Consider the following 19,442-nt stretch of genomic DNA (forward strand, 5'->3'; position numbering starts at 1 on the left):
TAATGAAGTTAACATTTTTAACCACATTTGATTTTCAGATTTTTGTGGAATAGAAATGATTATTAATGTCGGCAATTAAAACTATTATTTTTTTTACCTAGAAAGGTTTATTTGTGTGTGTAAAATATAAACTTATTTAAAATTTTCACTTTATTTTTTTCATATATCATGCCACCTAAACGGGATGTTAGACGAGCATTATCGAGAGAGTTGAATGCGCTCCAAGTTCAAAGACTATCGAGACATTTGGACGACCTTCAAACTCGTACCACTAGTAAAAAAATGATTTTTAAGAAGAGTAAAAGTAAAAACTCTCAGAGAAAGACAAAATGTCTTCGATGATAGTATTTTTCGATGGCGATAAATGCTCTCATAGTTTCTCAATCATATAACTCTTGTAGCATTTGTCGCCCTCGGAGATATTTAATATCTTTTACGAGAGCTATTGGCTCTCGGTGATACTAAAAAATTCTAAAAAAAATATAATCTGAAATCTACCCAACCATTAACATCTTTAGTAAGCTATTGGTACTCGGCGGTCATAAACTAGTAATCGCAAATTAACATCAGAAACCCGTTGATGAGCAATTGTAACTGTAACTGTCAACATCCTCCTCTATAAATCTGCTTAATCTGATGGGCGAATATTATAAATATGCACCAACCGTCAACATTTCTAAATATGCACGAATGTTCGATCGATCATAGATCATTTACAACTGGACAAGCTGCCGGAGCTGGTGACGTTGTCGATTGAAAGTTCTGGATCAAGTTATGTTCATCATCAACATGATTTCGATCTGAGAAAAAATATAATCTGGAAAATTTACAGATATGAGGACGAAAAAATATAATCTGAAAAAATTACTGATCTGAGGTAAAATCGGTTACTCTTTATGCATATCTAAGGTGAAATTTCTACTTTTACAGATATGTAGCGATGATTTACAATATTCATCTGGATTTAAAAAAAACAAACAGTTAGTAAATCTAATGCAATCAGTTACCATAATCGTCTAAGAAATGAGGATGAATCTGATTTTTATTCGTAGAAGTTTCTGAAGCTACTGTAGTAGTAGATTGACTTTGAAATATGGACAGAATGAAGAGATTTGCATATGATAGGAAGAATAGAGAGAATAAAAAAACAGAAGAGATTTACAGATGAAGAAGAGAGAGAATAAGAGTGAAAAAAATATAAGTTGGGCAGTTGGAATAAATTTAGGGCAAATTTTTTTTTATGGAGAGCAACCTTCGGCTCTCGATTATAATCATAATTTTTACTAAGAGCAACCATTTATTTTTGGTGATATTAATATTACTGAGAGCATTTTTTGCTTTCAATTAATGATTATTCTAGATAATTGTGTATTTTTCACTAGTGTACAAATGATGAAGCTCGCACAAATGATGTAGAGTCTAATGATATTGAGAGATTGGATTATCAAAATTCTACCATTCCCGTGGAGTCAAGTACCCCAGGGGAGGATTCTCCCGTTCACGAGACTCAGGTAGTTAAAAATAACTTATACATTAAATTTAAATTATTATATAAATTTTAACAAATGCCATTTTAATGTTATTTTGAAGTAGCGTTTTCATCGAGGAAGGGACATGTGCAGAACAAAAATACGATTCTTGCAAGAATGGGAACCGAAGAGAAGATGATGTTGGAGTTTAGGGGCTTGGATGGAAGGCCTATATGTGATAATGCCCACTATTGGTCTCACCATATTGGAAACGTTATCCGGAAAGGCGAGTTGGTGCCACATTGTCTCAAAAACTGGTCTAATCTCTCTGAATCCATATTGAACCATATATGGCAGTATATCTCCGTGAGTTTTATATTTTTTTAACGTGTTATCTTATCATTTGAAACATTCACAATCCTAAAATATGTTGTTATTTTTCAGGATTGTTTCGAGAGTTTAATAGACATTCCCATTGAAGACTATAGAGATAAGACGATGGCACAAGTAAAAAAGGAATGGGATAGGTGGAGATATGAGAACAAGAAGACTTATATCGACCCATATATTGATGAAGAGGAAAAAATCAGAATAAACCCTCCTCGAGGGTTTTATTACGAAGATTGGAATTATTTTCTTGACAATCACTACTTCACGTATGAATTTAAGGTATAGTACACATTCATTTATATTTCATTATATGTATTTTTAGACTATTAACTAACATCTATTATCTTATAATTGCAGAAAAAAGTAAGATCAAGGCTGACAATAGAAAGAAATTGATGTACCCCACCACACCGACAACAAACCATTTTCGCAGAAAGAACGAGATATAGTAATTTTTAGTAAAAAAATTCAATTTACATAATATCTAACATATGATATATATGTATGTTATTTGTATAGGAGAGGGACATGGGACACCCCTAGTTAAGCATAGTTCTTCCTACAAACACACACTAGGAGAGCGACAACCATTGAACTAACTCTCGTGTCTTCTCCGCTAGTTCACCAGGTCGTCGTAAGTTGTTATCATTTCTATCGTTTTAGTTTGGATGTATAAGGTTAAAATTAATAATATTAATGTTATAAATGATTGTAAACTATGATGCCCGAGTGGCTTGAAGAAAACCCTAATTTGTCGTCGCTCGAAATGTTTCAGCCTACTTTGGGTCGATAGGGACACGGGAGAGTGACCGGGATAAGATCGGGAATACGTCCCACTCACTTCAGACCCGATCAAAGGAGAAATTATTCTTCTAGCGTCAACTCACGTGTGTCACAACATGCGATGATGGAGGAAAATAGGATCCTACAAGAAGAGGTAGAGATGTTGCGCGTAAATCAGGAAGCACAAAATAAGGCACAAGAGTTGAGGATGAACGATATCAAAGAGGAGGTGCGTGCACAAAAAGAGGCTTAGGTATGCGCACATAAAGAGACTTTATGATGTTATGGGGAATGTCTTAAAAGTGGATGGCGAAAAATCTACTTACTTTTTCAAATGGAGAAGCGGGGATCATGTGTTTCCAGACGAGGGCTCACAACTAGGAGCTGTATATGTATATGGTGGCCGGAGCTAAAGGAAGTAAGGCGTCGGAGTTCAAGTTGGTGATCGAGAGGGATATTATTCTAGTGAACAAAGGGTTGGATGGGCTTAAGGAAGAGTATAGTGTGCCAACTTCATGGTGGTGCAAGCTAACCAGGGCATGGTTCAACTTTCTAATGGCTCGTAGCAGTTAATGGATGTTGGGTACTAACATAGCTTTTTATAATTTTATTGTATATTTGTTTATTAATTATGCATTGAAAAACTCTTTATACATTTTAATATTTTATTATATTTCTTTGTTATTGTTATATAGGGAAATTATATATTTGATTAATAATTATGTATGAAAACTTGTTATCATTTTTTTAATAATATTTTTTATTTGTTTATATGATCGTAATTTGTATATGTACCTATAACATCACCACCACCACTAATGTTCTTATTCAAATGTTCTTATTTAACCATTTTTAAGGTTGTACTAAATATGAATATAATTGTTTTACAATACATGAAAGATAAAAATAAAAAAATAAAAACACTACAAAGAAAAGAAAGCATATACAAAGCTAACATTAATTGAAGTCTATTTCCTTAAGGAAAAAAGAAAATTGAAGCATAAAGATGCAATCAATCATGTGAGGGTTTATACAATAATATTTGTTATGGTCAGTAATGGGAAATGGGAAAGAAGACGGAGGAAACAAAAGTCTGATTCAGTTACAAGTATAAGGATATTTTGAATTGACTCACTATACACTACAACTTGTTATTTAATTTTATATTAAGTAATAATTGAGTCCAAAAACACAAGTCGTTGTAGTATAGTGGTAAGTATTCCCGCCTGTCACGCGGGTGACCCGGGTTCGATCCCCGGCAACGGCGTTATTTTTGCTTTTGGACTTCAAACACCTTATAGATGAGAGAACATATATGTGTATTCTAAACTTGTTACTCAAGTGTGTGGACAATAAAGATATGTGAGAACAAGGATTATTACCCCCATTTAATTTAATGCCATCTGATGAAGAAAAATTACAGATTTTGGGACGTCCTCAAATAAAAAAGCTGATATGCAATTTTATTACTAGTTTCTGCTGGTATTTATGTGGACAATATAATACTTACTTGTACACCAAATTTTCTTTTTTCAAAACACTATAATTATGTGTGTTTTTAGTATCCACTTATGCATGAAAACTTGTTCTACAACATTATATTTGGACAACAGTAGTCTCTGTTTCTGAAACCATTAAAATTATTTAAATTGTTCCTTATAGAATTGAATATATATGTTGCATAAGGTATTAAGGTTGTAATTGGTTACAACCCCCTTTCGGGATTCCAAAGATTTCACAATATTGGATTAAATAACCGCATCATCCATTAATTAATTAGATAGAACAGTTTCAAAAACAAACAACATTACCTTGTTAAGTAAGGGTTTCTTTTTATTGTCATTACACTTAATCTTAAGGCCTCTCTCTATATGCTGCACATAATAATGAATAACCAACTAATAAATAAGTGCATTATTACACTTCTTAAGGCCTTTCACTATATGCTGCACATAATAATAATAAATAACCAACTAATAAATAAGTGCATTATTACACTTCTTAAGGCCTCTCTCTATATGCTGCACATAATAATAAATAAGTGCATTTCTCCATTGTTTGAGCCTTTGAGAATAAAAAGATGAGTTGCACCAGCCGGGAATTGAACCCGGGTCTGTACCGTGGCAGGGTACTATTCTACCACTAGACCACTGGTGCTTTGTGATAAACGTTTATCTCTTTTTCACTTAACAACTCGTGTTATAGTTAAAACAGTTCAGCACAAATTAAACTTTAAATGTGAAATACCACTTATATCGTCTAAATATTAGATTTTAAGTAAGCCAAAGAAAAATAGCCTTGTATTATCCTTTCTTTATTTTGTTTTAGTTTTAAACAATGTAGTAATTTCATTAAAAAAAATATACCGATCACTATAACTACTCTAACTTTAATAAAAGAGTGTTTGTTTTATTATAATGTTTGGCTTAAATAGTAATTAGGAATAATGATAAATCAATTCATTGATTACTAATTTAAAGTACTTAAAACTGATTTGATTTAAGTTTGTTTAAAAATTATTAAATTGTTTTGAATAACTTCAAATTAAACTAAGGAGCAAAGCTTAGGAAGCTAATTCAATTTGCTAGATCATTAAAATTTAGGGTAACTACTACCCCATCTAAGTTTTGAGATAATCTTACTAATGTGAGGAATTGAATATTATATTTTATCATGAGAGGTAGTTTTTTTTTCTTTTCTTTTTTTACTATATTTCACAAGTCAATATTCTTTTATTAACATTCTTCTTGTCTTCTCTTCACATATAAGGTTTCACATTGACATTGACCGCTCTTCACATGTTAAGATTCCTTTATTATCGTTTATCGCGTGTTAATTTTGTTCTTTTATTTGCTTTTCACAGATCAAAGATTCCAAATTGATGTTCTTTGCGTCAATCAACTATTGACCGCTCTTCATAGGTCAAGATTCTTTTATTAACGTCAATCAACTATTGACCCCTCTTCATAGGTCAAGATTCCAAATTAACCACAACTATCGACTCGATAATCCGGACACATTAAAAATTAAGCATCATTATATATATAGATAGATTATGTTCTTTGTTTCTTTTAAGAAATCAAAGATTCCAAATTAACGTCATTTTCGTTCATCTATTCTTGACCGCTCTTCATAAGTGAAGTTTCTTTTATTAACGTTTATAAAATTAATTTTCTGTTCTTTTTTTTTACTATTTCCCTAAGTCAAGATTATTGTAATGACACTATTAAAAATAGTTGACGAAAATTTGCCTCTTTGGTTGGTTTTTTTATTAACACACTTTTTTTGTGGTGATTTTAGGGTTAATTCTTTTTTTATCGTTTAAAATTCCCCTCGTATTATTCGAAGTAGTTTTATTTAAAACTTTGATGCATTTTTCTAACAAAATTCCCCTGGTATAAGGTTTGGCTATCGCTTCATATTTGTTTTGGAGTTGGAACAAGATCTTTAAAAAAAAGTCACCAGTTTCTTCAACAAAGTCACCAGTTTCTCCACGCATTTAAAAATACATCTCATCTCGAGAAATACGTTCGAGACACATTTAGACTTCATGCCTAACCTTCCTCTCAATTCCCGCATGCAAGGATGATGGATTTTAATAGTAAGCCTTATGTTTCCGAATTTTGTCCTCAAACGTGTTTTTCACAAGTCAATATAATTATATTAACGCTCTTCACGTAAATTTATTCATTGTCTTCTCTGCACAAATAAGTTTCCACAATGACGTTATTTATATCAGTTATTTCTTTCAAATCATTACATGTAACAAAAGCATCAACCTGCATAAACAAGTAACTATGTAAATTCATCTCATGCGTAAGTCCTAATTCAAAATTTCACTAACTAGAGATCTGATTAAGTCCTTAAAGTCTCAACCAAATCGGAGCAGGATTGAACTTTTGTTTGACTTTGAAACAATTGTGAATAATCTTCAGAAAACAAAAGATAACTTCTTCCAATATTAACACTCCAACTTATCTAAAAATCAAGATTTGTAGATGCAAAAGTTATAAATAATCTCATAGTTACCAATTTTGCAATAGGAGAAACAATCTTATTATACATGCCTTAAAAAGGATCTAGTTCATGTACATTTTGCAATTAAAAATTTATAATTGGTAATTGGTGTTATTAACCTCGATCATATTTTAAATTTTTTCACAAGTCATGATTCTTTCTTTAACGTTTTTCACATTAATGCATTCTTGACTATTTTTGTAGTTCAAGATTCGTAATTAACTTTTTTACGTCAATCACTTCTGGACTGTTGTCATAAGTCAAGATTTTTTTTATTAACGTTCTTCACATTCACGTTTTTTTACTATTTTTCACAAGTCAATATTCTTTTATTAACGTCACGTAAATTTATTCATTTTCTTCTCTTCACATATAAGGTTCCACATTGACGTCATTTACACAAATCAATTATTGATCGCTCTTCACATGTTAAGATTCCTTTATTATTGTTTATCGCGCGTTAATTTTTTTCTTTTATTTGCTTTTCACAGATCAAAGATTCCAAATTCATGTTTTTTGCGTCAATCAATTATTGACCGCTCTTCATAGGTCAAGATTCATTTATTAGAGTCAATCAACTATTGACTCCTCTTCATAGGTCAAGATTCCTTTATTAACGTCATTAAACTATTGACCGCTCTTCATAGGTCAAGATTCCTTTATTAACATTTATTATGTTAATTTTGTTCTTTGTACTCTTTTGACATACCAAAGATTCCAAATGAACGTCCTTTTCGTCAATTACTTTTTTACCGCTCTTTACATGTCAAGATTACTTTATTAACGTTTATTATGTTAAATTTTTTCTTTGTTTGCTTTTCACAAACCAAAGATTCCAAATTAACATCATTTTTGTCAATCAAGAACATAGGCCAAGATTCTTTTATTAATGTTTATCATGTTATTTTTTTTACTATCTCCCCAAGTCAAGATTCTTGTAATGACACTATAAAAAATAGTTGACGAAAATTTGCCTCTTTTGTTGGTTTTTTTTTATTAATACATTTTTTTGGTGATTTTTTGGTTAATTTTTTTAATTATTTAAAATGTCCCTCATATTATTCGAAAGAGTTTTATTTAAAATTTCGATGCATTTTTTTTTAATAAAATGCCCTTTGTACAGGGTTTGGTTATTGCTTCATATTTGTTTTGGAGTTAGAACAAGATCTTTAAAAAAAATGTCTCCAATTTCTCCAACAAAGTCACCAGTTTCACCAACGCATTTAAAAAAAACATCTCATCTCGAGAAATACGTTCGAGACACATTTAGTCTCCAAGCCTAATCTTCCTCTCAAATCCCGCGTGCAAAGATGATGAACTTTAATAGTAATGTGTCCAAATTTTATCCTCAAAAGAATGTTCTTAGCTCAAAAAAGTCACCACGTAATTTACTCTTATTAAAAATTAAGAAAGAAAATTTATAGAAATTCTTTTAGGTTCGGTGTTTAGTTACATGTGGGAAAGGGTCCCTGCTTTATGGTTCACACACATGTTCAAAGAACGGTCTCTACTCCAAAACAACTTGGCATTTTATATAACATATGATGTTTACACAATTTTAATCGTACTAAATCATTTGAACCTACCTGATGTGGATATATGGATTTATATATGCCCTAATCTAGAATCTAAGAGACCATGCATATTTTTGTTCCTAGTCATGCACTTAGGACATTTTATTGACAATTGAAAAAAATAAGTTTGATATAATTATGTATGAAACCACATGAGATATTATGCAGGGAGGGATATCATATTTTATGGTAACACATTTATCCGAATATGGAAGCGAGTTCCCACATGTGAATGAAATTGGTTAATTTATCAAAGATGGAGTATTGCTTATGAGGAAGTCACTACTTTAAACAATTTCAAAATGACATAATATTTTTTATAATTGTGGTTGTTGTTTGGATTTTTGAATTTCGTTCTTCATTTTTTTTCGTTTATGTCTTTTAAAATCAAGTTTAGGGTTTGTCTAACTTGATTCAAATAACTCATGTCCGTTTTTTTTCCCTTTTAGGTTTTTTAATAAAATGACGCTAAGTCGACTTCCAAAAAAAAATCGATGAGAGTGAAATCCTAAGGAGAAGAGAGTGAACACTTCGTTCTAATGAGATTTTGATTGGAGGATATTCATATATGGCCATTGCGATATATATATATATATATAAATATAAATATAAATGATTAAATTAGTGAATGAAATTAATTTATTTATAAATGTCAAGTAATAATAAGTTAATCGCATTGGAAATTGTTAAAAGAAAATAATAATTTGACCATTCGATATATTTATATATGCATTCATATCACCAAAGACTCCAAACCTTAAAATTCTAACACGAGTAGAAATAGTATTTTTAACGACCAACATTAACCATGGCTACCATACGCTGTGATTAATAATTTTTATTAGTGTCGGCGATCGATTCGCCGTGGTTAATAATTTTTATTAGTGTCGGCTATGTAAATCCCACACTAATAAGTATTATTAACCACGACTTTCATTGTATTTGTCGTGGTTAATGTTTTGGCATTCCCTCCACACTCCCGCTATTATTATTAGTCACGGTTATATGATGAACGCCGTGACTAAAAGTCATGTTTTCCCGCTCTTTTCCCGTCTATTTAGAGAAAATTAATAACTATGCTGATAGCATAAAGTAGTGATTAATAATCTAATTAATAATCATGGTTTTCTGATAACGTCGTCCTTAATAATCGTCTACTAAAATTTCTAGATTATTGATTATTAAGGACGGTGTTATCATAAAACTGTGATTATTAATCACGACCTTATAATAACGTCGTCCTTAATAATAGTCCTCTAACAATTTCTGAATTATTGATTATTAAGGACAATGTTATCATAAATTCGTGATTAATAATAGTTTATTAATCACGATTTATGATAACATTGTCCTTAATAATCAATATTCATATTTGAATTTTGGTTAAAGATCATAAGGAGAAATTAATTTATGCGGTCACTTATTAACACGTTCCTTACCGAATTTTCTCAATGATCGATCATCAATCTCTTCCTCGAAATTTCCATCATCTTTAATTAGTTAGAATGATTTATTCAAAATTCTTGCATTCACTTATAACACGTTCCTTACAGAATTTTCTCAATGATCTTCAATTTCTTCTTAAAATTTCCATCATCTTTAATTAGTAAGAATGGTTAAATTCAAGATGGAAATTTCAAAGAAGAGTTTGATTGTATATTGAAGAAACCACTTCTCATAAACTATTGATTTCCTTCAAACCAATATGCAATCCGTGTTCAATCATTTGAAGATCACAAGGAGAAATCAATTCATGTAGTCACTTAGTACGTTCCTTACATAATTTTCTTTTTTTGTTAATTCATAAGATGTAACCATTTAGGGTGTAGAAGGTCTCTTTAAATGAAACGTTTTCTTGATTCATATTTAGGACGAGTATTTATAGGATTGGTAAATTATTAGATAAAAAAACCTTAAATCCAAGCTCATGCTAACTTCCTTGACCAATTATTGGGGGAGTTTATTGAATATCACATCTATGTAGTTGGAGAGTTTGAGAGAATGTGGTATTTCACGTTCGAATATTGATTTTTTTTTGTTTGTAAAACACATAATTAACAAGATAATATTTCCTTAATCAAACATTTTAACCACGACAATGGGTTTTGTCGTGGTTAATAAGTTGACACCAAAACACATTAACCACGACATTAAGTAAAACCATGGTAAATGTTAGAATTTATTAACCACGGCTTTACCTAACGCCGTGGTTAATAATGTTAACGTTTTATTTTCTAGAAGGTTCACACTATTAACCACGGCATTAGGTAAAACCGTGGTTAATAATGTATCATTATTAACTACAGTTTTACCTAACGTCGTGGTTAATAATGTGAACGTTTTGTTTTCCAAAAGGTTCACATTATTAACCACACGGTAAAACCATGGTTAATAATGTAACATTCATTATTGCCGCATTTATTATTTTATTTATGTTTATGTTATATTTTCGGCTCCTTCCCTCACCCACACGTCGGTCGCTCTTAAGTCATACATCCTCTCACTAGCCCGAAGATATAACGACTGAAAACGGACCAACCGGAAGAACCTCGTCAGCCAATTGCTAATACCTCTCCTTATTCTTCCCAAAATGAATCTTAAATTAGCTAATACCTCTCCTTATTCTTCCCAAAACGAATCTTAAATTACAGATCTCGCGTTCTCGCCTCACGATCTTTTCCCTACGCGATTCCAAAGCTACTCTAATCTTTATCTATATATCTAATCTATTTACATATGTTTCTTCTTCTTTGATTAAGTTTCTAGTATATAAAATCTTGTGTAGTGAATATAAAGATATGGAAGAAATTAGTGTTGAACAATAAGAATCCTGAATTAGTTCAATTCTATACGAATTGGTGTGGTCCATGTAGGATGGTTCATAGAATTATTGATGAGATTAGTTTATATTATGGCGGTAGATTGCAATGCTTATCATTGACTGCAAATGATGAATTGAAAGTGATTGAAAATTATGATGTTAAAGTTATTCCTATTGTTTTATTGTTTAAAGATGTGGTTAAATGTGATTCTTTGATTGGTACTTTGCCTAAAGAGTTTTATGTTTCTATCATTGATATGCTTTTCTTCTTTTGACTAGTTGTAAATGTCATATCAAGAAAGAACAACCTCATCAACCAACTTCTAATATCGTCTTTCTCACTCTTTAATCAAGAAAGAACAACCTGGTAATCTACGATTTTATACTATATATGTTTATCTCATGCTCCTCTATATGTATCCGTTTGTTTACGGTATGTTTTAGCCGATCAGTATCCTCTTTTATACACTGGTCCATGTCATTGCGTTCAAGTTGTTCAAGGAAATGTCTCAAAGAAAAACAAAATTGTTTTATGCCTACTCAATCTCAAGCTGTTCGACAAAATGTCAAAGAACAAAATCATTCTTTTATTTTATGACAAATAGGAAATATGTCTCAATGAATATTTCCTTAGACATGGGAAGAGGAATGACCTAACTTTTATTTTGTGTGTTTGGTATTAGCACTTTATGGGCCTTGAAGAAATTACCTTCACTATTGATAGTTTAAACAAGAAAGAACTTATGTAGAGCTTATATAGGGTTAGTCCTTGTCAATTGTAAAGCTTAGCTAACACTTATGTAGGTTCAAATGAACACAAACATGCACAATATCTTCAGTATTGACATTTAGTCAGTCATAGATTGAATATACAACTTAACTTAGACTTGTTATAAAAGAAGCATTAACAAATTATCTTACAAGAGATGCTGTTATTTTAAATATGTGAAGATGTAAGAATTTCAGGAGTGAAATTTCTTTGTATGGCTAGGGTTGTTGTGTATCAAACTAATGTACCTATGGTCCTACATATAACTGGAATTGAAAACTGCAATCTTAACCAAACTAGATCACCAAATCTAATAATGAAGTTAACCTTTTTAACCATATTTGATTTTTAGATTTTTGGGGAATATAAATGATTATTAATGTCGACACTTGAAACTATTATTTCCAATAATATCTTTGTTTTTTTATCTAGACAGGTTTATTTGTGTGCGTTAAATATAAACTTATTTAAAATTTTCACTTTATTTTTTTCATATATCATGCCACCTAAACGGGATGTTAGACGAGCATTATCGAGAGAGTTGAATGCGCTCCAAGTTCAAAGACTATCGAGACATTTGGACGACCTTCGAGCTCATACCACTAGTAAAAAAATGATTTTTAAGGATAGAAAAAACTCTCAGAGAAAGACAAAATGCCTTCGATGATAGTATTTTTCGATGGAGATAAATGCTCTCATAGTTTCTTAGTGATATAACTCTCGTAGCATGATAGGATCGGCATTATCGATAGAGACGGGGGTCTAGCTAAGGATGAAGGCTTATGAAAAACGGTTTGAAAGAAATCTTGTTAGGGATTTAATTCGCTTTCTATTCTACGAAAACTTGTGTAAACACTTGAAACGGATTCAAGGCGGAATTGTTTACTTGGGTTTGAAGCACAAGATAAAATATGAAAAGATGATAGAAAAGAAGAACACAGCAGTTTATTAATGGATGTTCGGAGAAACTCTCCTACGTCACCCCTTCTTCCAACCACCGGAAGGATTCACTATAATATGATTAGAATCAAATACAGTTTACACACTTAGCTCACTATTGAACAAAACACTTTCTATTCAATTACAAGATGAAGAATATCACTCAGCTAAAGGTGTTTTGATTCTAGCTCTCTCTCTCTCGATTCACACACAGTACAATCAGAAAAAGCTTCACAATATTCAAAGGCTTGAATTCTCTATAGTTTCAGTAAGCAAGATTGGCAAGTAACAGGTGCTTCGTCCGTTGTCCTTAGGATTGGTTAAATACTGAGCAGGAGTTAACGGTCGAAACTTCAAGAATGATATGTGGCACTCTTTCATTGGAAAGCCTCCATTGTACACAGCAGGTTCTGAGAACAAGGATCGTGGCCGTACAGAACTGGTAGTGCGCCGAATATTCCATCAGGGATGTACCTGCAAAACAAGTAATTTGAGGAAAATTCTCTTACGTGGCATTCCTTGATTGGATGCGTATAGCTACTGTACTAATCTTCACTAGAAAGTGGAACAGAAGTAGAGTACAGCTATAGCATGTGTGTAGGTGAGATGCTAGATTCAAGCGTACTGTTTAAACTGAGCATTAGACGCATTTCAGTTAGACGGATTGTGAAAATTAGTCTAATGAAATAAGTCATCTCCTTCTAATAGAAAAACGTCTATTAGACCGCCTGGTCTAATAGAATTAGACTCACGTCTAATTATCCAATAACCATTAGACTGCACGTCTAACTCCACTGAGTTAGACTGCACGTCTAATTCCGGTACTACCTCAGACTTATCTGAAGGAGTTAGACGCACGTCTAACTTTCATTAATTATACCACATGTCTAATTATTCAATAACCATTAGACTGTACGTCTAACTCCACTTAGTTAGACTGCACGTCTAATTCTGGTTCTACCTCAGACTTGTCTGAAGGAGTTAGACACACGTCTAACTTTCATTAATTAGACCACACATATAATTATTCAATAACCATTAGACTGCACGTCTAACTCCACTGAGTTAGACTGCACGTCTAATTCCGATTCTACCTCAGACTTGTCTGAAGGAGTTAGACGCATGTCTAACTTTCATTTTCTATTAGACTGCACGTCTAACTTTATTAAGTTAGACTGCACGTCTAATTCTGCATAAATTAGACTACCCATCTAATTACAAACATATTAGACTTACGTCTAATTCCGTGTATTCATTAGACTTGCGTCTAATTCTTTACATCCATTAGACTACACGTCTAACTCCGATGAGTTAGACTGTACGTCTAATTTACGTCTAATTCCGTGTATTTATTAGTCTTGCGTCTAATTCTTTACATCCATTAGACTACACATCTAACTCCGATGAGTTAGACTGTACGTCTAATTCCGAATACAATTAGACTACCCGTCTAATTACAAACATATTAGACTTACGTCTAATTTCGTGTATTTATTAGACTTGCTTTTAATTCTTTACATCCATTAGACTACACGTCTAACTCCGATGAGTTAGACTGTATGTCTAATTCTATTAGACTTACGTCTAATTTCGTGTATTTATTAGACCATCCGTCTAATTACACGTCTAACTCCGATGAGTTAGACTGTAAGTCTAATTTTATGCAATGAAAGCCAAAATCGGTCTAATGACCCTCATTAGATCCAAGTCTTATGACATATTGTTTCAATACACATGTATCAAAACTCATAAATTATTTCATCATAAAAAAAAATAAGTGGTTAAATTATTGGAACACTTAGTCAAAATAATTTGACCCAACATAGCATTTGTCGCCCTCAGAGACATTTAATAACTTTTACGAGAGCTATTGGCTCTCGGTGATACTAAAAATTTCTAAAAAAAATATAATCTGAAATCTACCCAACCGTCAACATCTTTAGCAAGCTATTGGCACTCGGCGGTCGTAAAACAAGTAATCGCAAATTAACATCAGAAACCCGCTGATGAGCAATTGTAACTGTAGCTGTCAAGATCCTCCGCAATAAATCTGCTTAATCCGATGGGCGAATATTCTAAATATGCACTAACCGTCAACATTTCTAAATATGCACGAATGTTCGATCGTTCATAGATCATTTACAACTGGACAAGCTGCCGGAGCTGGTGATGTTGTCGATTGAAAGTGTTGGATCAAGTTATATTCATCATCAACATGATTTCGATCTGAGAAAAAATATAATCTGAAAAAATTACAGATATGAGGACGAAAAAATATATTCTGAAAAAATTACAGATCTGAGGTAAAACCGGTTACTCTCTATGCATATCTGAGGTGAAATTTCTACTTTTATAGATATGCAGAGATGATTTACAATATTCCTCTGGATTTACAAAAAACAAACAATTAGTAAATCTAATTTTATCGTAGATCTGCAAACAGTTACCATATGTGTAGATCTGCAACAATTACCATAAGCGTCTAAGAAATGAGAATGAATCTGATTTTCATCGTAGAAGTTTCTAAAGCTACTGTAGTAGTAGATTGACTTTGAAATGTTAGTGATACAAATGAAGAGGAAGAAGGGAAAATTAGAGAGGACATAATGAAGAGATTTGCAGATGATAGGAAGAATAGATAGAATAAAAAAACAGAAGAGATTTACAGATGAAGAAGAGAGAGAATAAGAGTGGAAAAAATATAAGTTAGGCGGTTGGAATAAATTTAGGGCAAAATTTTTTTTTTATGGAGAGCAACCTTCCGCTCTCGGTTATAATCATAATTTTTACTAAGAGCAATCATTTGTTCTTGGTGATATTAATATTATCGAGAGCATTTTTTTGCTTTCGATGATTATTCTTGATAATTGTGTATTTTTCACTAGTGTACAAATGATGAAGTTCGTACAAATGATGTAGAGTCTAATGATATTAAGAGATTAAATTATCTAAATTCTACCATTCCCTAGGAGTCTGGTACCCCAGGGGAGGATTCTCCCGTTCACGAGACTCAGGTAGTTAATAATAACTTATACATTAATTTAAATTATTATATAAATTTTAACAAAAGTCGTTTTAATGTTATTTTGAAGTAGCGTCTTCATCGAGGAAGGGACATGGGAAGAACAAAAATACGGTTCTTGCGAGAATGGGAACCGAAGAGAAGATGATGTTGAAGTTCAGGGGCTTGGATGGAAGGCCTATATGTGATAATGCCCACTATTGGTCTCACCATATTGGAAACGTTATCCGGAAAGGCGAGTTGGTACCACATCGTCTAAAAACTGGTTTGATCTCTCCCAATCCATATTGAACCATATATGGCAGTATATCTCCGTGAGTTTTATATTTTTAACGTGTTATCTTATAATTTGAAACATTCACAATCCTAAAATATGTTGTTATTTTTCAGGATTGTTTTGAGAATTTAACAGACATTCCCATTGAAGCCTATTGAGATAAGACGATGGAACAAGCAAAAAAGGAATGGGATAGGTGGAGATATGAGAACAAGAAGACTTATATCGACCTATATATTGATGACGAGGAAAAAATCAGAATAAACCCTCCTCAGGGGTTTTATTACGAAGATTGGAATTATTTTCTTGACAATCACTACTTCACGTCTGAATTTAAGGTATAGTACACAGTCATTTATATTTCATTATATGTATTTTTAGACTATTAACTAACATCTATTATCTTATAATTGCAGAAAAAAGTAGGATCAACGATGACAATAGAAAGAAATTGATGTACCCCCACCACACCAGCATCAAACCATTTACGTAGAAAGAACGAGCTATGGTAATTTTTAGTAAAAAATTTCAATTTACATAATATCTAACATATGATATATATATGTATGTTATTTGTATAGGAGAGGGAGATGGGACACTCCCTAGTTAAGCATAGTTCTTCCTACAAACACACACTAGGAGAGCGACTACCATTGAACTAACTCCCGTGCCTTCTCCGTTAGTTCACCAGGTCGTCATAAGTTGTTATCATTTCTATTGTTTTGGTTTGTATGTATAAGTTTAAAATTAATAATATTAATGTTGTAAATGATTGTAAACTATGATGCCCGAGTGGCTTGAAGAAAACCCTAATTTGTCGTCGCTCGAAATGTTTGAGTCTATTTTGGGTCGACAGATACACGGGAGAGTGACCGGGATAAGATCGGGAATACGTCCCACTCACTTCAGACCCGATCAAAGGAGAAATTATTCTTCTAGAGTCAAATCACGTGTGTCACCACATGCGATGATGGAGGAAAATAGGATCCTACGAGAAGAGGTAGAGATGTTGCGCGTAAATCAGGAGGCACAAAATAAGGCACAAGAGTAGAGGATGAATGATATCAAAGAGGAGGTGCGTGCACAAAAAGAGTTTTTAGAGGTGCAGGTGTGCGCGAAACAAGAGGCTTTAGAGATGTTCATGTCTAGGATTCCCCCTAATTAGTACTGATGAACATATGATTTGTGATTTTGTATTACTATTTTAGATTTTTGTCAAATTTGGAATTAAATTTGATTTATGAATTGTATTTTTTTTCGTAAAAACATTTGAAATAGGTTTTGTGAAATTAAAAAAATCACCAAAAATTAGAGAGTAACAATTATTAACCATGGCATTCTTGTAAAGTCGAGTTAATAATACCACATTATTCAGCAAGGCATTCTCCTAAAGATGTCGTTAATATTATAATACTATTAACCATTGTGTTCTTGTAAAGCCGTGGTTATTAATACTATATTAACCACGACTTTAGAAGAATGTTATGGTTAATAATACTATATTATTAACCACGACTTTAGAAGAATGTTGTGGTTAATAATACTACATTATTAACCACCACGACGTTCTCTTAAAGCAGCAGTGATTAATAATGTAGTATTATTAACCACATCGTTCTCCTAATGTAGTATTATTTAGGAGAACATCGTGATTAATAATGTAGTATTATTAACCACAACGTCCTCCCCCTAAAGTCGTTGTTAATAATCAAAAAAATTTAACGTTGACTTTTTAGCCTCGACGAACGACGACTTTGTTCGCTGACGTTAATAATTATTAACGTCGACATTAAGGTTTTTAACGACGATTTTCACCGTCTTTAATTTTCATTTTTCTACCGGTGTAACATGATGTATTGTTATTTATTGATAAGTATGAGTATCATAAATTTTATTATTTCTTATTATTTTATATAATTTAAATATTAATGTAATAATATTGCAGTAACGAGCAACTGAAATAAATGGAGTGATTGTGTGACGAATCAACAAAATGACTTGTTCGATCGAAAAAAGAGTTGCGCAAGAAAAGTGTTCGGTCGGGCCTTTGGCTCAGTCATGGGAGGAAGCCACATGAACATCCCGACCAAGGGACCGATAGTTTGGAGAGCATGTATCTAGGTGATTGTATAACCGCCACCTTATTTCTTTTATTTTCTTATCTACGTCGTAAGTAAAAAACAAGACAACTATGTTGTTAACTAAAATAATATCAACCAAAAAACAAGAGAAATTTGACCTAAAATAGCATAAATGGTTGGCATATAATTTTAAAATACGAATTCAAACCAAGACACCAATCATCAACCGAAACAACATTAACAAAACATTTCTATTGAGCCTCTTATTTCTTCAAGCATTGGCCGAAAGGCCCCTAGGCTTTTCCTTTTAATTTAAATCAGCCACCTAATATTTTATTTAGATTTTTCCCTTAAAGTCATCTTGAGTCCTTCTTTCTTAAAATGTACTCATTGACTCATGGGTTGCGCACGATCATCTAATCCACGCTTGTCGTGCAAAATGTCCATTTTATGAATTTATTTATTTTGACAATTTTAGTTTTAATAGAATGTTCGGGTCTTGATTAATTTGGATTTCGACTAATACGACATTTTTTTCAAATTAATTATTTATTATGAATCCCATTCAATGATTTATTTTATGAATTTAGAAAAATATTTTAAATTAGCCCAATATATTTTAAAAGTTATAAATTTGGGTGTTGAAAATAAGTGTCTACATAATGTCTCTCTTAGACAAAGTTTGGATAAGACACATATATTTAGTAAAACGCATGTCTAAGTTTGATCAATAGACACTAATTGATGATACTGGATTTAAAAAAATTCATGGACTTACTTTTTTTGTTGTTGAGAAAACGACATAACGTAATTAAAAAAACCCGAAAAGGTAAAGGATTACAAGAGTTCAGGATTTAGGAAGAACAAACTTTTGTAAAAAATGAATGAACCAACAAGATGAAAACATAAAAAGCAACCAGAATGAGAACAACAATTAAAGACACAAACAACAAAGCTTAGAGCTCTTTGAAATCAAAAGTAATAGTGACTTTCTCATATGCAATGCTTCATCTTCACCAATTCTTTGGGTTTGTAATTGGAGTTTGAGTTTGGGTTGGAGTATATGAGTTATCTTCACCAATAAGCGCAGATTTGTCTTCTGTTTCTTCTTTCATCCTAATGCTTTTATTTTCTTCTTCTGCTGCTACTGGACAAAGAAGAAAGTCGTCGCTGCCTCTAAAGAAGAATTTGTTACTGTCCTGTTCAACCGTTGTCGGTGTCGCGTTTGTCGCGACCGTTGAGAACCCTAAACCTCTTGATTTGAGCAACTTGAAAATTTTTGTCTGTGTTGGCTTTGTGC

At 32.2% G+C, this 19,442-nt stretch overlaps 1 long non-coding RNA gene, 2 other non-coding genes and 1 pseudogene across 3 annotated transcripts; 2 read left to right on the top strand and 2 right to left on the bottom strand.

The window, feature by feature from the left end:
- LOC124928023 overlaps positions 1 to 19,442 on the top strand; it is a 58,442-nt pseudogene that overhangs the window by 15,902 nt on the left and 23,098 nt on the right.
- Positions 3,838 to 3,909, top strand: TRNAD-GUC. Its single transcript has one exon. It is a non-coding gene; the product is annotated as a tRNA-Asp (tRNA).
- On the bottom strand, positions 4,729 to 4,799 carry TRNAG-GCC. The gene has a single exon. It is a non-coding gene; the product is annotated as a tRNA-Gly (tRNA).
- Positions 14,500 to 15,436, bottom strand: LOC124922428. The gene is made up of 2 exons (XR_007097810.1): positions 15,236 to 15,436; positions 14,500 to 15,146 (listed from the first exon to the last, which is right to left on the bottom strand). It is a non-coding gene; the product is annotated as an uncharacterized LOC124922428 (long non-coding RNA).

The sequence above is a fragment of the Impatiens glandulifera genome, chromosome 1 (assembly GCF_907164915.1).
Source record: "Impatiens glandulifera chromosome 1, dImpGla2.1, whole genome shotgun sequence".
NCBI classification, from domain to species: Eukaryota; Viridiplantae; Streptophyta; class Magnoliopsida; order Ericales; family Balsaminaceae; genus Impatiens; species Impatiens glandulifera.